The sequence below is a fragment of the Choloepus didactylus genome, chromosome 14 (assembly GCF_015220235.1).
Source record: "Choloepus didactylus isolate mChoDid1 chromosome 14, mChoDid1.pri, whole genome shotgun sequence".
NCBI lineage: Eukaryota > Metazoa > Chordata > Mammalia > Pilosa > Megalonychidae > Choloepus > Choloepus didactylus.
The window spans coordinates 64,628,465-64,653,450 of record NC_051320.1 but is presented as its reverse complement, the minus strand read 5'-3'; the positions used below and the strand labels follow the sequence as shown (position 1 = coordinate 64,653,450).

Here is a 24,986-nt window from a genome sequence, read left to right as displayed (position 1 = left end):
AGTTAAAGATAATTAACAAACTTGTAGAATGCAGTTGCCACTAATTGAGAAAGAGAGCAATATTGGATGAACACATTTCTTTGGGAAGGTCAGATGTCAAGAATTAAGGAGTTAGCATTGTACATGCTACGTTTGAGTTATTTGTTAGATGTTGAAGTGGAGATCATATATATATATGTATTAGGTTGAATCATATGAAATTACCATGTTTGTACGCCAAAACCGGTGAAAATAGCATATAGATGCTATTTAAAACATAGGACTTCATCAGATTATGTAGAAAGTAGGAATAAAGAGCCAAGTGAAGAGATACAAGAACTGAGCTCTAGGATACTCCAACATTTACAGTTTAAAACATTAAGAAGAAGGAGCAAAGGAGACTTAGAAAGAGTAGCAGGATACAGGAGGGAAATAAGGAGAAAATTTTCTCTTGGAAGATAACCAAAGAGAGTATTCAAAAGAAGAGGGATTAATTAACTTCACCAAATGCTTCTGATAGGTTAACATGAAGACTCAGCAATGACCATTCCACTAAAACCAGTTAGGTCTCTGTGCCAGTTTGAATGTATTGTGTCCCCCAAAAGCCATTATCTTTGACTGTAATCTTGTGTGGTGTGCCAGTTTGAATGTATTATGTCCCCCAGAAAAAGCCATATTCTTGGATGCAATCTTGTGGGGCAGACATAATAGTGGGGATTAAATTGGAACGTTTGGATTAGGTTGTTTGCATGGAGATGCGCCCCACCCAACTGTAGATGATAACTGATGGGATATTTCCATGGAGGCGTGGCCGCCTTGATCAGTGGAGCCATATAAACATGCTGACTCAAAGAGATGGAACTCAGTGCAGCTGTGAGTGACATTTTGAAGAGGAGCAAGCTTGCTGGAGAGGAACGTCCTGGGAGAAAGCCATTTTGAAACCAGAACTTTGGAGCAGACGCCAGCCACGTGCCTTCCCAGCTAACAGAGGTTTTCCAGACACCATTGGCCATCTTCCAGTGAAGGTACCCGATTACTGATGTGTTACCTTGGACACTTTATGGCCTTAAGACTGTAACTGTATAGCCAAAGAAACCCCCTTTTTATAAAAGCCAATCCGTCTCTGGTGTTTTGCATTCCGCAGCATTAGCAAACTAGAACATGTGGCCAGATGTTATCAGTGTTGATTGGATTGTAAGTCTTTGAGTGTTTCTTTGGAATGTGCCCCACCCAGCTGTGGGTGATGACTCTGATTGGATAATTTCCATGGAGGTGTTGCTCCGCCCATTCGGGGTGAGTCTAAGTTGATCAGTGGAGACATATAAATGAGCTGACATAACAGAAGGAATTCAGTGCAGCTGTGAGTGACATTTTGAAGAGGAGCTACAGCCAAGAGGGACACTTCGAAGGATGCACAGGAACTGAGAGAGGAGCTGCAGATGATGGGACAGTTTGAAGATAGCCGTTGAAAGCAGACTTTTGCTTCGGAGAAGCTGTGAGAGGAGAAATGCCCCAAGAGCAACCAAGAGTGACATTTTTGAGGAACTGCAGCCTAGAGAGGAACATCCTGGGAGAAAGCCATTTTGAAACCAGAACTTTGGAGCAGAGGCCAGCCACGTGCCATCCCAGCTAACAGAGGTTTTCCAGAAGCCATTGGCCATCCTCCAGTGAAGGTACCCGATTGCTGATGTGTTACCTTGGACACTTTATGGCCTTAAGACTGTAACTGTGTAACCAAATAAACCCCCTTTTATAAAAGCCAATCCATTTCTGGTGTTTTGCATTCCGGCAGCATTAGCAAACTAGAGCAGTCTCCCAAAGTCTATTAATCCATATTGTGCAAAAAAAAAAAAAAAAAAAAAAAAAAAGACAAGTATCTGAAATGTTTTAAAAAGTCAACAATTAAAAGACAAACAACCCAACTAAAAATGGGAAAAACACTTAAATAGACATTTCTCCAAAGATATACAAATGCCCAAAAATCATATGAAAAGATGCTCAACATTATTAGCTATTAGGGAAATGCAAATCAAAACCATAATGAGATACCATTTCATACCCACAAGAATAGCTACCATTTTTTAAAAACTGAAATTTACAAGCTTTGGAGAGGATATGGAAAAACAGGAACACTCATTCATTGTTGGTGGGCATGTAAAATGGTGCATCTGTTATGGAAGACAGTTTGACAGTACTTAGAAAGCTAAGTATAGAATTATAATATGACCCAGCAATCCCACTTTCATGGGATTTTTTTCACACACAAAGAACTGAAAGCAGGGATTTGAACAAACATTTGCACACCAATGTTCATAGCAGCACTGTTACAACTGCCAAATGATGGAAGCAACCCAAGTGGTCATCAGCAGATGAATGGATAAATAAAATGTGGTATATACATACACTGGAATATTGTTCAGCCGTAAAAAGGAATGACGTTCTGATACATGCAACAACATGGATTAACACTGAAGACATCATATTGAGTGAAATAAACCAGACCCAAAAGAAAAATTTTATATGATCATACTGGTATGAAATGATTAGAATAAGCAATTCACAGAGTCAGAAACTAGAATAATAGGTTACTAGGAGATAGACTGGGGGTAGAGAACAGGGAGTTAATGCTTAAATAGTACAGATTTTCTCTTTGGGCTGACGGAATTGTTTTGGTAATGGATAGTGGTGACTGTAGCACAACATTGTGAACATAATTAACAGCACTGAATTATATATTTGAATTTAGTTAAAAGGGAAAGCTGTAGGTTATATGTATGTTAGAATAAAAATTTTAAAAATTAAAAAATACAAAAGCATAGGACTACAACAAAAATAGTGAAACCTATTGTAAATCATGGACTAGAGTTAATAGTACAATTATAAAAATGTTATTTCATGAATTGTGGCAAATGTACCACACTAATGCAAGGTGTTAATAATAGAGTGGTATACAGGAACTCTGTTATGCATGATTTTTCTGTAAACCTACAACATAATCTAATTAAAAAAAACAAGATAGGGAAAAAACTCATTGCTAACAATATCATTCAATTAATTGGTACACAATTTTCATGATTTATTTTTCTTTTTTAACAACTAATACAATAAATTTCCCCACCACTTTAACATGTTTAAGGAAATATTTTTAAAGATTAGATCTACTGCATCAACAATGCAAAACTATAAAATCTAAAGTTAGGGAGTGGATTAGACTTCAAGCACCCGGAAGCATGTTCTGGTAGGCAATATTCACACTCAGGAAATTAATCTTTAATTTTCCCAGCCTCACAAAAAAAGCTCAGAGAAATGTTCTGGACCTTTTTGCACCAGTCACTGGTAAGTTTTCTGAAAAAAGATTTGTTGCCAGAATTATTTACAAGTGAAAGTGTCAGGTCAGCATATTTTTTAAAGTAAAGAAGAAGGAAAATGCCAGTTCATATGCCATGCCTATCAAATTCTCATCGCATGAAGGGATATCATGCTGAACAGTCTCCTTCTTGGTGTAAATGCACCTGTAAGTTTCCATATTTTTTGCCATAACAAGAATGTCTTTGACACTACACATATGCAAAGAAGAACATTATGTGCAGGGAAAAAGAACCAGAGAGCAAAAAGATACCATAATCATGAATTTATATGCACCTAACAATATAGCTTGAAAATATATTAAGTAATAATTAAATGAACTATGGAGATGTTTGTAGTTGGAGATTTTAACCTGTCCTCTCAGAAACTGATAGTTTAAATCAATAAAAAATAAACAAACAAAAATGTTAGAAAAATTTTCAAAAACATTACCAATTAAATTGAACTAAGAAATATAAAGACATTTATACCCAACAAAAAGAGAATACACATTTTTTTCCACACATATGGAGCATTCACAAAAAACAACTCATACTAGGGTACAAAAGAAGCCACAAGAAACACCAGTAATCAGTAACATACAGACTATGGTCTCTAAACCTAATGCAACAAAATTAAAAATAAATGACAAAATAGCTTTAAAAATCATATTCATAAAGAATATGAAAACATACAGCTAAATAATCTTAGAATAAGGAGGAAATAATGTTTAAATTACCATATTCTTCAAAGTGAATAACAAAAAAAATCTGGGACAAAGCTTAAGTTGCACTTAGAAGAATATTTAGAGCTTTAAAGATTTTATTTAAAAATTAAAAAGATTAAAATAACTGAGCTGAATATTCAACACATAAACTAGAAAAATGGCAATATAATAAATCCAAACAGGGGGAAAGGAAGGAAAAAATAAGATAAAGCCAGAAATTATATAACGGTTATTTTTAATAGAGATGATTAACAAAACTAAAAAGTCATTTTTTAAATAGATTAATAAAACAGAAAAACCCTGGAATAATTGCTTTTTAAAATGTACAAAAAATAACTGGAAATAAGCTATAGATATAACAGATTTTTTAAATGATAGAAGATTATTAGCAACTATATGTCAAAACATTTGAAGGTGTAGCTCAAATGGATACATTTATAGAAAAATATGAAATGCCAAAATAAACCTAAGAATAAATGTAATAGATTAATAACCTAGATTAATAACCATTAAAGAACTGGATGTGGGACTCAAAATCTCCTTTTCCAAAAAATGACCAAACTCCGGTTCCACATGCTTTTGCAGCTGAGTACTACCAAACTTGCAAGAACAGATAATCCCTTTCTCATACAAGTTTTTCCAAAAAATAGAGGAAAGGGGAAAGCTGCCTAACTTATTTTATAAAGATAGTGCAACTCTGAGTCAAAAAAGGGATGAACAATATAAGAAAAGAGAATTCTATACAGGTGTAATTTATCAATATATATATGTAAAATTCCTAAATAAAATATTGTATATCTGAGTCTAATAATTTTAAAATTAATACATCATGATCCAGTATGTGTATTTCATCAATCCAAGAATAATTTAACATTAGAAAATATATGAATGCAATTCACTACTTTAATAAGCTAAAAAAGATAATAACAATCAGATGGTTATCTCAATAGAATAAACTACATTTGATAAGGTCAATACATTTATATAACAAAATTCACAGAAAACTAGAACTGAAAAGGAACTTCCTTGACTTGATAAAAGGTTATCTACCAAACACCCAAAGTCAAGCACATTCTCTTTAAGAAAAGCACAGTATAAGGATTTCCACTATCTCTGTTACTATTCCATATAGTACTGAAGACCCTAAAGAAGGCAGTAAGAAAGATAAATAAGAATATGATTTCAAGGGAAGGTGAAAGATATTATTTCCAGATGATGTGATAATTTACAGAAAATACCCAACAGAAACACAAACTATTAGATATAAAAAGAGTGTTCCTTAAGCTTCCAAACATAGTATCATATTACAAAAATAAAAACTCTATAAAGTAAGGGTAATCTAATGAAGAATGGGCAAGGTAGTTAGAGAGGAAATTTTCCAGCATTTTTTGCTATCATAAAAGTAGACCTGAATAAACACCTTATGTTTAAATTCAAAGCAATACCAATAAAAATATTTTTAGGGGAACTTCACAAGCATGTTAATGCTTATATGGATGAATCAAATCTCCAAAAAACCAAGACACCCTACCAGGTATTGGGCCTACTAGAGCCATAGCAGTAAAAAGAGTGAAACTATCTAAAACAGGCAAAAAGTAAAACTATCTGTCAGAAGAAATGATGCTGTAGCAGGCATATAGATATATGAGATTTTTATATGTAATAGATGTAGTAGTTCATCTTTATATAGGACATAGAGTAGTAATCCAACTTTTCCTCAAAATATAGACAGCTAGATTTCTCCAAACCATCTGCAAATAGTCTGGCCTTTTTCCACAGATTTGTATTGCCAAGGGGAATTTATTGGAAAAATAAAATAGTTTCATGTTTACATCCAACTCAATACACTGGTTACACATGTTAAAATAAAGACTAAAAATACCTTGTATTCTAGTAGTTTGGGTAATTAACATGGCAGTGAATCTAAGAACTCTTAAAGCTCAGACCAATATGCCTCATGAAACAGCAGTGCAATCTTTGCAAGAGAATTCAAATAGGGGCATGATGAGGAAAAAAAAAAAAAAGGAAGTGACTGATATGATGCTAACAACATTAGTGAAGAGACCTTCTAAAATATTTTCTCTTTAGACTATTTGGGAAAGTTGTTGAGACCAAAATAATTTCTTCAACATTACAGGAAGCACTGAAGTTAATGCTAGGGGTATTCTTTGACGATTAAGAAGTGTGGAACTTTTGAGAAGTATCCCATGTCTTTTCCTAGGAGAGTGGTTAAAAAGACTTTGGAGGGACTTCTGCTGCCAGGAACATGAAGTAGAGATACTTTTCCCTATTTCTACCACTAATTACAACTAAAAACTTTGAACATAATACATAAAACAAACATAAGAAGATTCTAGAATATGGAGAGAAGATGACAAACCAGTTAGGGAATTTGGGACTAAAGGAACAATATGGTGGTGAGTTCTCTGGGTTTTCTTTTGCCTCATATATCCCAGACCTGGAGCCAAAAAAGTAGCAACCCAGAAACACCAATGAGTGCAGACAAAAATAAGTCCAACAAAAGCCTGACCTCTCTAGCCAAAGAAAAAGGGAAGGGGCAATTTAATAATACAGAAAACTTTTAGAAAATAACTACTCTACCCCAAGCAAACATCAAGGAAAAACAAACAAACAAATAAAAAAAACCCACAAAACTGTGTTCCTACCCTACCGGTGACAGCAAAGGTCAAGTGGAGAATCTAGACTTCCACACTCTCCAGGCTGAAGTGAGATGCCCTAATCTTGCCACCAGGATGTATCAGAGAAGGCTGAGTAGGAAGCCAAAACTTTCATCCCCACTGGGTGGTAATAATGCTCCCTATTCCCCACAGTGTCAGTGGAGACCACATGGGAGGTCTGGACTTCTACCCAGAAGTAATGAGATGATCCCTTTCCCTGTCCCCGATGGAGTGGTGTCAGATGAGGCTAGCAGAGAGTTCAGGTTTCCATCACCAAGAAGTGGTAATGAGGCAATGCCCCTCTCCATGGTGTTGGTCTCCTGGTGGTGAGCTAGAACTCACCCTCTCACCTCCAACCAGCAGTAACAAGAAGCCCCCTGCCCCCAGTGAAAACAAAGAGAATTTAGTCATATTAATGTATTGACCTTATCAAATGTAGTTTATCTTCATCTTTTGAGAGTGACCATCTGTTCTTTATTATTTTTTTAGCTTATTAAAGTAGTGAATTGCATTGATATATTTTCTAATGTTAAATTATTTTTGGATGGATAGAATGCACATCCTGGATCATGACATATCACGAACTGCTACTCCCCACTGAGAGTAATGAAGCATCTCCCCCTTCTACTTCTTCTGTGAGAGCAGTGTTAGAAGAAACCATCTGAACAAGACAATTTAAGTAAGATCCAGATTCTCATAACAAAACTCAAATTGTATAGTTTTCAATAAAAAGATCAGATTTCATACCAAGAACCAGAAGATCTAACCAAATGAAATAATATAATCAATAGATATCAACAATGAGAACACAGAGATATCGCAATTATCTGACAAAGATTTAAAGCAATCATCATAAAAATGCTTCAATGAGCAATTATAAACACTTGAAACAAAAAAAAAATAGAGTCTCAGCAAAGAAACAGAAAGTCTTACAAAGAAATAGAAGATGTAATGCACAGCCAAATGGAAATTTAAGACATGAAAGACACAGTAAACAAAATAAAAAAACTCAATGGGTATGCTCAACAGAACAACAGAAGTGAGAGAGAAAAGAATTGTTGAACTGAATGATACAACAAAAGAAATTACTCAATTTGAATAACTAAGAGAAAATAGACTGGCAAAAACAGACAAAGCCTTAGGGACCTGTGGGACTATAACAAAAGATCTGACATTAATGCCACTGGAGTCCCAGAAAGAAAGGTGGAAAGAGGACAGGGCTGAAAAAGTATGCAAAAAGAAAAATGGCCAAATGTGATCAAAGAATAAACCTATAGATCCAACAAGGTGAGAAACCCCAAAGAAATCCACACTAAGATCATAGTTAAACTTCCATAAACTAAAGACAAAGAAAAAAGCTTGAAAGCAGTGAGCAAAAAATGACACCATGCCTATAAGGAAAAAACATTTTGAATGACAGCAGATTTCTCACCAAAAATAGCAGAGGCCATAGGAAGTGACACAACATTTTTCAAGTGGTAAGATATATGTACCCAGAATCATGTACTCAGTGAAAATACCTTTCAGGAATCAAGACATTCTCAGATGGAGGATATCTAAGAGAATTTGTCACCAGAAGACCTACCCTAAAAGAATGGCTAAAAGAAGTATTCTAATCAGAAAGTAAAAGAAGGAACCCTAGAATATCAGGAAAAAAGAAAGCACATGACAAAAATATGGGAAGATAAACAGGCTTTCCTTCTCCTCTTGTGTTTTCTAAACTATGTTTCATAGTTGAATCAAAAATTAAAAATATTTTCTGATGTGGTATAAAATGCAAACAGAGGAAGTATTTAAGACAATTAATACTGTACGTGGAGAGTTAAAGAACATAAAGGATGGAAAGGTATCTACATAGCACTCTGGTCAAATAATATCAGCAGACTGTGCTAAGTTATGTATATATAATGTAATTTCTAGAGCAACCATTACAAAAATTCTATAAGGACATACTTTAAAAAAACACTGTAGGTAAGTTAAAATGGAATTCTAAAAACTGCTCAAGTAACCCACAGGAAGCAGGAAAAAGGAAACAGACAAACAAAAAAACTGAAAGAACAAACAGAAAACAAAAAATAAAATAGCAGGCTTAAGTGTGAACATATCAATAATTACATTAAATGTAAATGATCTAAATACACTAATTAAAAGATGAAGATAAACAGAATAGATTTTAAAACATGGCCCTACTATATGCAGTCTACAAGAAACTCACTTCAAATATACTGATTTAAGGAGGTTGAAAGTAAAGGATGGAAAAAGATATATCATACAAACATTAATTGAAAGAAAGCAGATATACTTCAGAGCAAAGAAAATGATCAAAGATAGAGACAGACATAATGGAAAGATAAAAGGATCAATCCTTCAAGAAGACATACCAATTCCAAATGTGTATGAGCTGCAAAGTATATGAAGCAAAAACTACCAGAATTGAAAGGATAAATAGAGCAATCCACAATTATAACTGGAAACTTCAATACCTCTCTCAACACTTGGTAGAACAACTAGACAGAAAATCAACAAGAATATAGAATTCAACAACACTATTAACAAAAAGGATTTAATTGGCATTTATAGAACACTCCATCCAACAACATCAGAATACATATTCTTTTTTAGTGTTTTCAGGCATATAACAAAATAAACCATATCCTGGGCTATAAAAAATTTTCAACAAATTTTAAAGAATTGAAGTCATATAGAATGTATTCTCCAAAGACAATGAAATCAAATAGAAATCAATAACAAAAATATAACAGGAAATCAATGATAGAAATATAACATGAAAATCTCCAAATACTTGGAAAATAAAAACATACTACTAAGTAATCCACAGGCCAAAGTTGTTAGTCTAAAGAGAAATAAAAAAAATACTTTAACTGAATTAAAATAAAGCTACAACATATCAAAATTTGAGGGTCATAGATAATGCAGTGCTCAACAGGAAATTTATAGAACTACATGCATATGTTAGAAAAGAAGAAAAGTCTGAAATTCATAATCTATACTTCAATATCAAGAACTTAGACAAAGAAAAGCAAAATAAATCCAAAGCAAGAATAAGGAAGGAAATACAGATAAGAGCAGAAACCAATGAAACTGAAAGCATAAAAGCAATGGAGAAATCCAATGAAATAGATGGTTCTTTGAAAAGATCAATAAAATTGCCAAATTTCTAGAAAGACTGACAAAGAAGAGTCAGGACACATATTTTCTATATCAGCAATGTAACAGGGGCCAACACCAGACCCTGCAGACATCAAAAGAAAAATAAGGGTATTCTAAGAATAATTCTAGAAACATAAATTTGACAACTTTGATAAAATGGATCTCTGCCTTGAAAGACACAAACTACCACAACTCACTCAATAAGAAATATATCATTTAACAGCTCTAGAACTATTAAGGATATTTAATTAAAAGCTTAAAATCCCCCAAAATATAATCTCCAGGCCCAGATGGTTTCACTGAAGGATTCCACCAAGTGTTTAAATAAAACTTAACACCCATTTCACACAATCTTTTCTGAAAATCAGAAGAGAAGGGAACCCTTCCCAATTCATTTTATGAAGTTAGTATTACCTTGATACCAAAACCAGAAAAACACAGTATAGAACATGAGAGGTAATATCTCTCATGAACAAAGAATATTAGCTAATAGAATTTAGCAATGTATAAAAATAATTACACACCATGACCCAAGGGGGTTTATTCCAGGGAAGGAAGGCTGATTCAAAGTTCAAACATCAATCAGCATAATTCACCACACTAATAGGCTAAAGAATAACAATCAAATGATCATATCAATTGATGTAGAAAAAACATTTAACAAAATTCAACACCTCTTCATGATAAGAGCTCTCAGAAAAATGGGAATAGAAAAATGGGAATAGAGGGTAACTTCCTCAACTTGGTAGAGAATATCTACAAAAAACCTTGTAGTTCATATTGTACTTACTGGTGAAAGGTTGAATGCTTCCCCCACTTATATCAGGAACATGGCAACAATGTCTGCTCTCACTATACTCATTCAACACGGTGCTTGAAGTTCTACCTAGTGCAATGAGGCAAGAAAAAGAAATAATAGTATACAGATAAGAAAGGTAGAAGTAAAACTGTTCCAACGTGCAGATGGCATAATTGTCTACTTATAAAATCCTTGGAAAACTGCAAAAAGACTACTAAAACTAATAAACGTGTTCAGCAATGTTGCAGGATACAAGATAAACATTTAAAAATCCATTGTATTTCTATATTGTAGCAATGAACACATGGCTACCAATATTAAAAATATAATATCACTTAAAATCATTAAAAATGAAATTTTTAGATGGAAATTAACAAATCATATAGGATTTATATGCTGAAAAAAAAACAAAAGGCTGATAAAAGAAATACAGATGATCAAAATAAATGGAATGACATTATGATCATGGATGGGAAGATTCAACAGCATAATAAAGATGTCAATTCTCCAAAATGATATACAGATCTAATGAAATTCCTATCAAAATCCCATTGTTCTAGTTTGCTAATGCTTGCCAGAATGCAAAACACCAGAGATGGATTGGCTTTTATAAAAGGGGGTTTATTTGGTTACACAGTTACAGTCTTAAGGCCATAAAGTGTCCAAGGTAACACATCAGCAATTGGGTACCTTCACTGGAGGATGGCCAATGGTGTCCAGAAAACCCTTGTTAGCTGGGAAGTCATGTGGCTGGAGTCTGCTCCAAAGTTCTGATTTCAAAAAGGCTTTCTCCCAGGGTGTTCCTCTCTAGGCTACAGTTCCTCAAAAATGTCACTCTTAGTTGCACTTGGGGTATTTGTCCTCTCTTAGCTTCTCCCGACCAAGAGTCTGCTTTCAATGGCCGTCTTCAAACAGTCTCTCATCTGCAGCTCCTGTGCTTTCTTCAAAGTGTCCCTCTTGGCTGTAGCTCCTCTTCAAAACACCACTCACAGCTGCACTGAGTTCCCTCTGCCTGTCAGCTCATTTCTATGGCTCCACTGATCAAGGCCCACCCTGAATGGGTGGGGCCATGCCTCCATGGAAATATCTAATCAGAGTTATCACCTACAGTTGGGTGGGGCACACTCCAAAGAAACACTCAAAGAATTACAATCTAATCAACACTGATAACGTCTGCCCAAACAAGATTACATCAAAGATAATGGCATTTGGGGGACACAATATATTCAAACTGGCACACCCATCAACATTTTTGTAGATAAAGATAAGATTATTCTAAAATTTCTGTGGAGCGGCAAAGGAAATAAAAACAATTTTGCAAAAAATAAAAAGCATAAAAAGAGTGGAATAATTCAACCCAAGTTAAGAGTTCTTATAAAGCTCAAGTATCCAGACTGTGTGCTATTGGCAGAGGGAAAGACACATAGATCAATGAAACAAAACAGAAAACCCAGATATAGATGCACACAAATATGACCAATTCATTTTTACAAAGAAGCAAAAGAAATTAGTGGAGGAAAGACAGATTTTTCAACAAATGATACTGGAACAATTAGAAATGCACAAGCAAAAATTTTTTAAAACCAAACCTCGATATAAGCCTCACACCTTATACAAGAATAAGTTCAAAACATATCATGAGGATGTCATCAATACGGTGATGTAAGGCATCTCCTAGAAAATTCTCCCCTCCAAACCAACAAATAAAAGGATAAATTCCACCTTCTTGGAAATTCGGAGGACGATAGAGACTGAAGGCCTCCCCAAATGCTGAATCAAAGAAAAAGGAAAACAATCTCCAAGATCACGTAGGAGATTTTCTTCCCAGACCCACCAATCCAGACCCCTCCCCTCATTTGATCCCAAGTACATGGGAGTTACACAGAGGCAGCATGGTCCAGGGTCCCTCCTGCTGCAGATGCAGATTATAGAGCCACTCACAGCAGTGAGTGAGAACACCACACATATCCAAGCACAGGGACTCAAGTCAGCAGAGACCCAGAGCTGGAAAGCAACTGAGGAGTGCTGCATACAAAATGTCCCCTAGGGAATAAAAGAATCATAGACTTTGGCAGAACTGTTGGCAAGAGGTGCACACATTCAATCCAGTCTCTATTGGGGGGAATACCTAAACATGAAATGGACTTTTCTGAATTGACCAACCTTTCTGGATTGAACCCACCTGGGTCTCTGGGTGTGGGATACCCTAAAGGGAAAGGAACTGAGGCAGAAAAGCCTCACAGGAAAAAATGGGGGTAGGGGAGCTGAACTACTATAAGATAGAATGGTTCCCAGAACTGAAAAGTATAAGGAAAAGGGGGCACTGAGTGAGGGAGAAAATTTAAACAAATCACAGGACCTGGAAAAAAAAGTCTGCAGAAAAACAAACAGAACAGATCAGGATTCCCAGAGAAGGAACAGGGAAAAGGAAGCTTTCTCATGGAGGTGAAACAATTGCACAAAAAAACGTAATCTTAAAAAACACATCCAGTACAACAAGCAGATGAAGAAGAGTTGAGAAAATCTGAACAGTGAAACAGGGGCTCCTCCTAAAGGTCCAGAATAAGTGGGACCAAGCATCAAAAAGAGCCTTAACACAAAGCCAATCAACAATAAAACCTTGGACAAGAGAGAGAAACTGTCCTACAGAGTTAACTAATGCAAATAATCAGATGAACAGACATTGAGAAAAAAACCACAAGCCATACTAAGAAACAAGAAGCTATGGCTCAGTAGAGGGAACAAATTAAAACTTCAGAGGAGACACAGAATTTGTAACAAATAATCAAAGAAGTTCAAACAAATCTCCTAATTCAATTAAAGGAGATGAAAGACAATATGGCCATAGAGCTGGAGGCTATTAAGTAGATAATGTGTGCACATAAAGAATTTGAAAGCTTCAAAAGAAACATAACAGAAATTATGGCAATGATGGCATAATAGAAGAGATTAAACTACCCTACAGGCATACAACAGCAGATTTAAACAGGCAGAAGGAAAAACTCACTGAACTAGAAGACAGGAAAACTGAAATCACACAGTCAGAAAAACAGAGAAAACAATAGGAAAAAAATGAGCAGTGTCTCACGGTTTTGCGTGACAGCATGAAGCACACAAACCCATGTACCTTGGGTGTCCCAGGAGGAGAAGAGAAGGGAAAAGGGGCAGAAAGAATATTTGAGGAAATAATGGCTGAAAACTTCCCAACTCCTATGAAAGACATATATATCGAAGAAGTGTAAACACTCCGAACAGAATACTAATAGACCTACTCCAAGACACATACTAATCAGAATATCAAATACCAAAGATAAAGAGAGACTCTTGAAGGCAGCAAGAGAAAAGTGATTCATCACATACAAGTGACCTACAATAAAACTAAATGCCAATTTCTCTTCAGAAACTATGAAGGTAGAAGGTAGTGGTATGATATATTTAAGGTACTTAAAGGTGAAAAACTACCAGCCCCAAATTCTTTATCTGGCAAAACCATCCTTCAAAAATTAGGAAGAGTTTAAAATATTCATAGCTAAACAGAAACTGAGTTCATCACTGAAAGACATGCCCTACAAGAATTACTAAAGGGAGGTCTTCAGGATGAAAGGAAGACAGGAGAGAGTGGTTTGGAGTAGCGTGAACAATGACGATCTTCAGTAAATGTAATTAAAAGGGTAAATGCAATATCTAATAGTACTGAATCCTCAAAATGCAACTCCACTCTTCAATGCCTATAAGGGTCAATACAACTGAACAAGAAAAAGGCATATTTCCTGATAATGGATATGCAAAATATAAAGGTAATGTGGGAAAAAAAAAGAGCATACAGAGGGGAAACAGAGAGATATGAGACCAGAAAACATGTATGCTATTGAAGCTACATTGATATCTTTTTAATTAGTAGGTTAAAGATAGACGTTGTATAACAGAAACCCCAGGGTAATCAAAAAGAAGTATTTAAAAACATTCAGAAACAGAAATGAGAAAGGAATCAGTCAGATACATCAAGAAAGATAAACTATACAGAAAAGAAGGTTGCAATAAAGTCAAAGAGAGGCCAAAAGAAAGATACAACATATAAAAAACAAAGGACAAAATGGCTGAAGTAAAAACTGCCTTTACAGTAATATCACTGAATGTTAATGGATTAAACTCCCCAATTAAAAGATACATCTTTTTTACTTCAATTGCTCTTTTTCACTCTAATTATTATTCTTGTTATTTTTGTGGGTGTGCTAATGAAGGTGTCAGGGATTGATTTAGGTGATGAATGTACAACTATGTAATGGTACTGTAAACAATCGAAAGTACAATTTGTTTTGTATGACTGCGTGGTATGTGAATATATCTCAATAAAATGATGATTTAAAAAAAAAAAAAAAAAAAGATACAAATTGGCACAATGGTTTAAAAAGCACGATCCAACTATATGTTGTTTGCAAGTAACTCATCTTAGACACAAAGACACAAATAGGTTGAAAATAAAAGGATGGAAAAAGATATTCCAAGCAAATAGTAACCAAAAAAGAGCTGGGTTAGCTATACTAATATTGGAAAAAATAGACTGTAAGTCAAAAGCTGTTATAAGAGTGAAAGAAGGGCACTATACATTAATAAAAGGATCAATCCACCAAGAAGAAATAACATCCATATATATTTATGCACCAAATCACGGTGCCCCAAAATACATGAGGCAAACAATGGCAAAACTGAGGGGATAAATAGACACCTCTACAAAAATAGTTGGAGATTTCAATACACCACTCTCATCAATAGATAAAACATCTAGAAGGAAGATCAATAAGGAACAAAACAACTTGAAGAACATGATAATGACCTAGACCTAACAGACATATACAAAACATTGTACCCCAAAACAGCAGGATATACATTCTTCTCAAATGCACATAGCTCATTCTCCGGGATAGACCACATGTTGGGTCAGTAAGCAGGTCTCAGTAACTTTAACAAGATTGAAATTATACAAAGCACATTCTCTGAACATAATGGAATGAAGCTGGAAATCACTAACAGTCAGAGAACTGGAAAATTCAAAAATATATTGAAGTTAATAACACACTCTTAAACAATCAGTGGGCCAAAAGAAGAAATTACAAGGGAAATCACTAAATATCTTGAGATAAATTAAGATTAGAACACAACATATCAAAACTTATGGTATGCAGGAAAGGCAGTGCTGAGACTGAAATTTATAGCCCTAAATGCTTACATTAAAAAAGAAGAAAGAGCTAAAATCAAACACCTAACTGCACACCTGGAAGAACTAGAAAAAGAACAGCAAACTAATCCCAAGTCAAGCAGAAGGAAAGAAAGATTAGAAAAGAAGTAAATGAAATAGAGAATAAAAAACAATCGAGAAAATTAACAAAACAGAAACTTGGTTCTTTGAAAAGATTAATTAAATTGGCAAACCCTTAGCAAGACAGACAATGAAAAAAAGAGAAGCCACAAATAAAATCAGAAATGAGAGAGAATACTACTGACCCCACAGAAATAAAAATGATCGTAAGAGGATACTATGAACAACTGTGTGCCAACAAATTAGACAAAATAGATGAAATCGACAAATTCCTAGAAACACATTTACAACCTACACTGAATCTGGAAGAAATAGAAGATTTCAACAGACCAATTAAAAGTGAAGAGATAGAATCAATTGTCAAAAAACACCCAACAAAGGAAAGCGCAAGACCAGATGGCTTCACAGGGGAACTCTACCAATCATTCCAAGAAGAATCAATACTAAACCTACTCAAACTCTTCCAGAAAATTGAACAGGAGGGAACACTATCTAAATCATTCTATGAGGCCAGCATCACCATAATACCAAAGCCAGATAAAGATACTACAAGGAAAGAAAATTACAGACCAGTTTCTCTAATGAATATAGACGCAGAAATTCTCAAAACTACCCTTGCCAATTGAATCCAACAGCACATCGAAAGAATTATACACCATGATCAAGTGGGCTTTACCCCAGGTATGCATAGGTGGTTCAACCCAAGAGAATCAATTAACGTAATACACCACGTTAACAAAGTGAAAGGAAAAAAAAACACACATGATCATCTCAATTGTCACAGAAAAGGCATTTGATAAAATCCAGCATCCTTTCTTGATAAAAACACTTTGAAATATAGGAATAGAGGGAAACTTCCTAAATGTGATAAAGGGCATATATGAAAACTCATGCTAACATTGTACTCAATGGTTAAAGACTGAAATGTTCCCTCTAAGATCTGGAACAAGACAAAGATGCCCACAAAGATGCCCAAAGATGTGGTGGAAGTTCAAACTCAAACAGGCAGGAAAAAGAAATAAAAGGCATTCAAATTGGAAAGGAAGGCATAAATTTTCACTATTTGCAGATGACATGTTCCTATATAAAATCCTGAAAACTCAACAACAAAGGTTCTAGAGCTAATAAACAAGTTCAGCAAAGTGGTGGAAAACAAAATCACCATGCAAAAATCAGTAGTGTTTCTATACACTAGTAATGAGTAATCTGAGGAGGAAATATAAAAATTCCATTTACAATAGCAACTAAAAGAATGAAATATCTAGGAATAAATTTCACCAAGCTTGTAAAGGATTTGTACACAGAAAACTAGAAAACATTGCTAAAATAAATCAAGGACCTAAATAAATGGAAGGACATTCTGTGTCCATGGATTGGAAGATGACTGAATCATCATTAAGATGTCAATTCTACCCAAATTGCTTTAGAAATTCAACACACCCCAATCAAAATTCCAACAGACTACTTTGCAGAAATGTAAAAGTTAATTATCAAATTTATTTGGATGGGTAAGGGAACCTGAATAGCTAAAAACCTCTTGAAAAGGAAGAACAAAGTTGAAGGAATAACACTTCCCGTTTTTAAAGCTTACTACAAAGGTACAGTGGTAACAACAGCATGGTACTGGCACAAGGATAGATATTTAGACCAATGGAATTGAATTGAGAATTCAGAAACAGACCCTTAGATCTAAGGCCAATTGATTTTTGACAAGGCTCCCAAGACCCCTCAATTAGGAAAGAATAGTCTTTTCAATAAACGGTGCTGGCAGAAATGGATATCTGTATGCAAAAGAATGAAGGAAGACCTCTATTTCACACCATACACAGAAATTTACTCAAAATGGATCGAAGACTTAAATATAAGAACCAGGACTATAAAACTACTAGAAGAAAATACAGGGAAGAAACTTTAGGACTTTTTGTTAGGCAAATCTTTTCTTAGACTTTACCCCAAAAGCACAAGCAACAGAAAACAATTAGATAAATGGAACCTCACCAAACTTTAAAACTTTATCAAAGGACTTTTTCACCAATATGAAAAGGCAGCCTACTCAACGGGAGAAAATATTTGGAAACCACATACCCAATATTATATATTATTATCCATAATATATAAAGAAATCTTACAATTCAACAATAAAAAGACAAACAACCCAATTTTAAAAATGGGCAAAAGACTTGAATAGACATTTCTCCAAAGAGGATATACAAATGGCTGAAAAGCACATGAAAAAATGTTCAAAATCATTAGCTATTAAGGTAATGCAACTCAAAACCACAGTGAGATTCTATTAAAATCCACTAGAATGGCTACTATTAAAAAACTGAAAATTACAAGTGTTGGAGAGGATGCAAGTAATAGAAACATTCATTTCTGGAAGCAATGTAAGATGGTGTAGCTGCTGTGTAAGACAGTTTGGTAGTTCGTCCTCTAGGTATAAACCCAAAGGAATTGAAAGTAGGTACTCATGCCGATATTTGCACACTGATGTTCACAGTGACATTATTCACAATTGCCAAAAGATGGAGGCAACCTTAGTCCATCAATTGATGAACGGATAAACAAAACATGTCATATAAGTACAATGAGATACAATTCAGCATTAAAAAGGAATGAAGTTCTAGTTCATGTGACAACATGGATGAACCTAGAAGGTACTATGGTGAGTGAAATAAGCGAGAAACAAAAGGACACATATTCTATGATCTCATTGATTTGAAATATTAGCATAAGCAAAATCACAGAGTTAAAATCTAGAGTATGTTACAGGGGCTGAGTTGGGGGTAGGAAATGAGTCAATGCTTAATCTGTATAGTATTTATACTCAGGTTGATTGTAAAGTTTTGGAAATGGATGGTGGTGATGGTAGCACAACACTGCACTGAAATATATATGTGAAAATGGTTAAATGAAGAAATTTTAGGTTGTATATGTGTTACTAGAAAAAAATTAAAAGATAAAACAGGACTGTAGATAAAACAGGACTGTACAACACATAGAATCTTATTGTAAATGATGGACTATAGTTACAGTATAATTATTCAAATGTTCTTTCATGAATTGTAACAAATGTATGGCATTCATGCAAGGTGTTAATAATAACATGATATATGGGAAAACAAAATACACCCTAATGTAAACTATGGAGTATAGTTAATAGTACAATTATAATATTCTCTCATCAATTGTAACAAGGGTACCATACTAATGCAAAATGTCAATAATAGGGGAGGGGTTTATGGGAATGCTGTATTTTTTACATGATTTTTCTGTAAATCTACAACTTCTCTAATTATAAAAACTAAAATCAAAAAAACAATATATATATATAATATGAACTTAAAGGTTAAACACATAAACTATAAACCTTTTAAAGAAGAACTTCTAAAAATATCTTTGGGCTCTAGAGGCTAGGCAAATTGTCTTTAGATTGATACCCTAAGACTCTATTAAGATAATGAAAAGACAAGCTACAGACTTGGAAGAAAATATATGTTAACCACATATCCGACACAGGACTAGTATCTAGTGTATATAAGAAACTCTTAAAACTAAATAGTATGTTCTGGCAATACCAATTCTAGGTATATACTCAAAGAGAGTGAAAACAGGATTACAAACAAATACTTATACACCTATGTTTATAGCAGCATTATTTACAATAGCCAAAAGCTGGAAACAACCCAAGTGTCCATCAACAAATGAAGGGATACACATGTGGTGCTACACACAATGGTATATTATTCAGCCATAATAAAAAATGAAGTTATGAAGCATGTTGCAACATGGAAGAACTTTGAAAACATTATGCTCAGTGAAATGATCAAGACACATAGGACCAAAATTGTACAATATCACTTATAAGAGATGACTAGAAATAGCAAATTCATAGAGATAGAAAGCAGATTAGAGGTTACTGGGGGAGGGGGAGGAGGAGTGTTTGTAAAATATAAATTACATATAGATAATTTTTGAATTGGCTGGCGCATCTATATAAAGTGCTAAGCTATGTTATTTACATTAAAAAATCAGACCCTATGGAAAAAGGAAAATTAGCTTTAATCTCTGCAAATGGACCTGGCTATTCCACTCAAAAATTAGATTTTTAAATGTATTTGAATATATATAGAGAAAGAGATATGCTAGACAAATTTAACTTAAAAATCCTGACCATTATCACCGTCATTATCATTAAACAACATACAAACCAGTAGTAAGTGAATTTTTATTCATTATTCTTATTTCCATCAGGAAGATTTTTTATCTTACTATAAATAGGGATATGAAGATGTTGTCACAATCAGAGTCACAAACCTTGCAGATCATAAAACCAAGGTAGGAGAGAAACCTGTTGTACTTTACACCAGGGTAACACATACACATCTAAAAACTAGAAGAACATAGATTGGAAAAAAAAATTAGTAAAAAACCCAAACAATCCAATTAGAAAATGGGCAAAAGACATGAAAAGACAGTTCACCAAAGAAAATATGCTGATGGTAAATAAGCACATGAAAACCAGTTTAGCATCCTTACACACTGGAAAATACAAATTAAAACCACAATGAAGTATCAGTACACAAGTAAAATGAAAATAAAAATAGCAACAACATCAAATGCTGGGGAGAATGAGAAAAAAAAAACTAGATCATTTCTATATTGCTTCTGAGAACATAATATGGTACAGCTATTCTAGAAAACAGTACAGCGGTTTCTTAAAAAGCTGCTACTACCATAGATATACTTGCATAATTTTGATGTTAATAAAGTACACTCACTTATGCTTTATTTGATCCTCATAACATCCCTGTTAAGTAGGCAACAAACATTTAATATTCTATGTTAGGCATATTTGCCTGATTGCTCTCAGATCCATCACACAGCCCTTTACCTGTTCTGCTCACACAGCAAAGTATTCTTCCCAGGATCCCTTGCCAAGAGGCATCTGGTTCAATTTGGCCAATGGCAGCACTGGCAGGACATAAGGAAGAGAGAGGAAGAGAGAAAACAGCGTATTTCACCTCCCTGTTACTTTAAGCTATATCTTTGGCAGTGGCTGCTTCTCCTCCATTGCAGCTCTCGTGGACCTGCCCACCTCTTTGGCTCTGGAAGCACCTCCTCTTTCCTTAGTCCTCCCAACCCTAGGGATGACAGTGACTTCCTGTTCTTGATCCCCCACTATGGTTTTGGCCTTTCAGCTTTTCCAGTTCCTCTGTAATTATATTTTGTATTTAAGTCTTTCTATTGAATTACCTGGCATGGGCTTTATTTTCCAGAGTGGGCCATAACTTATGCATCCCCAATATACAAACCAAGGTTTATGAAAATTACATGACTCACTTGAGAACATATATTAATTGGCAAAGCCAGAACCAGGACCCAGTTCTTCTGAATTCTAATTAGATAGGCTTTTTTTTTTCTAGACAAGGTTCATTATTTTTTTTCTATAAAGAGAGAGTAAATATTTTAGCTGTTGTATGCCTACAGTCTCTGTTGCACCACTCATTTTTGCTGTTGTAGTATGAAAGCAACCACAGAGACTACATAAATGAATGCACATGGCTGTGTTCTAATAAAACTCTATTTGCAAAAACAGGCAGAGGGTGATGATACTGTGAACCACTGATTGTATACGTTGGATGGATTGTATGGTGTGTGAATATATATCAATAAAATTATGTTAAAAAAAAAAAACAGGCAGAGGGCCAGATGTGGTGTGTGAGCTATAGTTTGCCAATCTCTGTTCCAGACCATTATAAAAAGAAGATAATGACCAGATTTTTAAAACTTTCAATATTTAGATGAAGCAATATAGTCTAATGATAAAGACGCTTGGTTCAAATCCTGGCTCTACTACTCTCCTAAAAGTGTGATATCAAGCAATGTATCTATCCTCTTTCTCCTTTCATTTCTATTTGTAAAAAACCTATAGCATAGGATTGTTGTGTTTATTTAAAAATTAATATAAATAGTTAAAATAAAACCCAACCCATGGTAGTCAGCCAAAAATACTGGCCATTAAAATACTATCTAATAGTGACGATGCTATAAAGATTAAATTTAGGTAGACAGAATTATTGGGCAAAAAATTGTAATCCATACACTAGCCCATAAAAAAAAGTTTTATGATTATAAGCAGGGTTCCCTATTAGAGATTTCATTTGTAAGGTTTTTCCTCTTCTTTATCAACAAGGAAGAAGCCAGAAAACCTTGGAGTCATGAAGGTAGAAGGTGGAGCAAACTGCAATCTATGAGAGGCCCTTCTTAGGAGGATAAGGGTGCAAAGATGAGTGAAAGATGCTTTCTTTAGAAAGGTGGGTGTAAAATGAGCAGCTCTATCATCTGGGGAAAGGAAGCAAAAAGATCCTTCGTGATCTTGAGTTTTAAAAGAAAATATGTACAATAACTAGAACTGGAGAAAGAGGAAGGATGGTGGTTTTGGATTCAAGATGTGGTAGACCTTGGAAGCAATTCTGCAGCAACACTCCAGAGAGAAAATGAGTGGGATCTAATTTAAAAAGAAAGGATGCAAAATCAAACCACAATGAGATATCATCTCACACCTACTAGAATGGTCGCTATGAAACAAACAGGCAACTACAAGTGTTGGAGAGGATGTGGAGAAACTGGAACACTTATTCACTGCTGGTAGGAATGTAAAATGGTACAGTTGCTGTGGAGAATGGTTTGGTGGGTCCTCAGGAAGTGAAATATAGAGCTGCCTTACAATCCGCCAATCCTGCTACTTGGGATGTACCTGGAAGATCTGAAAGTGGGGAAGCACACAAACATTGGCACATCAATGCTCATAGCAGCATTATTCAAAATTGCCAAAAGATGGAAACAATCCAAGTGTCCATCAGCAAATGAATGGATTAAAAAAATTATACAATGGAATATTATTCAGCAGTAAGAAGGAATGAAGTCCCGAAGCATGCCACAACATGGATGAACCTTGAGGGCATTATGTTAAGTGAAATAAGTCAGATAAAAAAGGACAAATATTGTATGATCTCACTGATATGAACTAACTATTATATGTAAATTCATAGACACAAAATATAGAATATAGGTTACCAGGATACAGAATGAAGCTAAAGAATGGGGAATGGTTGCTTACTATGTGCAGAATGCTTAACCAGGGTGAACTAAAACGTTTGGAAATGGATAGAGGTGATGGTAACACGTTATTGTGAGAATAACTAACAGTGCTGAATGTTGTGTGAGTGTGGTGGAAAGGGGAAGTCTGGAGTCATGTATGTCTCCAGAAGGAAAGCTGGAGGTTAAAACATGGGAATGTATAACATAGTGAATCTTATAGTGGATAATGTCTGCAATTAACTGTACAAATATAAGAAAGTTCTTTCATGAACTAGAGCAGGTGTACAACACTATTATAAGGAGTTAATAATAGAGGGGTATATGGGAAAATGTACCTATTGCAAACTATGGACTATAGATAACAGTAATATTTTAATACTCTTTCATTAACAGTAACAAATATACCACAGCAACACTACGGGTGGTTAATATAGGGGTTAAGGAGTATGGGAGGATTAGGATTTTCTTTTTTATTTTATTTCTTTTCTTGAGTAATGAAAATGTTCTAAATTTGATCATGGGGGTGTATGCACAACCACGGGATGATACTGTGAACCAGTGATTGTATACTTCAGATGGTTTCTATGCTGCATGACTATATCTCAATAAAATTGCATTAAAAAGAAAAGAAAGAATGCAAAAGGGAATTGTTTCCATACCCAGGAGAGTAAGAGAAGGCAGGCCTCAACCTCTTCCACAGATTCTAGACCTGGCCTCTAAGGACAGTTTCTACTCATGTGACAATGTGCTCCCAGTGTTAGCATCAAGTGCCTGCACACTGTAACATCTGGCTACTACACAAAGGCGGGACTTCAGCCAACTTCTGGGCATTGAATTCTACTGCCACTGTCATTCATCCCAAGCTCCCTTCCCCATAGGGGAAATAAAATTGTCAGCTCCCTCTGTCCCAATACCATACAATATCTTCTGGACACATCCTGGGAGGTGCTCTGTCCTAGAGACATGCATAGTCTGGGGAGGGACTGGTAAATATCCTTTTTTCTCAAACTGTATAGGGGTGAGGGGGATGGTCACACTCCAGTTACAACAATGTGAGTCCACTCTTAAAAGAGTGAGAAATCAGATCAATGATTTAGTAAAATTTAGAGTTTTAAGAATGGTGTCTTAAACTCCCAATATGGCTTATTACAGTATTTGCATTTAAAAAAATATCTTAAATCAAAAATGCTGTTAACACTATTGGAATTTGGTTGACAGAAAACATGAGTGAAATAATTCCTACCGACGTTCCTGCGGTTCCTTGGGTTTTGCAGTGATGACAGGCATAAATGCTTGGTTTTGTTGAGGAAGTTGGTAGATGGGATTTGGCGGGTTTACAGAAAGCACTTACTATGTATTTAGTAACAAGATAATAGTCCAGGCACCTTCTAAATCCTAAAATCACATTCAGAATTGTAATCTCAGTTTAAGTGGTCTAGTAAAATTATCACACCACTATTCCTTAAGATTCCTTAAAGCCAGAGGCTACTTGCTCTCTTGATCACCAATGTTAGGAAGTATCCTGATAACTGATTATTTATATACTTATAGGTTATAAGTATCGTGATAGTGGAATCTGAATTTTGTTCTTCAAAGATGTGTACTAACTTCAAGTGGATATTTGCAATAGCAGATCAAAAGTCACAAACATCCTCATACTCCACAGTTGAAAGGTAAGGATGAGTGATTTGAAAATAGATAATTAAATAGCACTTGAAACTAACTCCTCAAAATCAGGCATTCCAACTACAACATTTGGCCCCAATAAGAAAATCCAAAATCTTTTCTATTTTTTCCATGGTGCTTCTATTGAAATCTGTTGAAACTAATCAGTATGGAAGTCCATATAAGTAGAGCTTGGAGACA

General features: G+C 34.9%; 1 long non-coding RNA gene across 1 annotated transcript in view; it reads right to left on the bottom strand.

Moving 5' to 3' along the window:
• LOC119509394 overlaps window positions 1-24,986 on the bottom strand; it is a 292,236-nt gene that overhangs the window by 159,962 nt on the left and 107,288 nt on the right. Inside the window, exon 4 of the long non-coding RNA XR_005211689.1 lies at window positions 10,691-10,786. This is a non-coding gene — a long non-coding RNA (uncharacterized LOC119509394). The remainder of the gene's footprint in view (window positions 1-10,690; window positions 10,787-24,986) is intronic.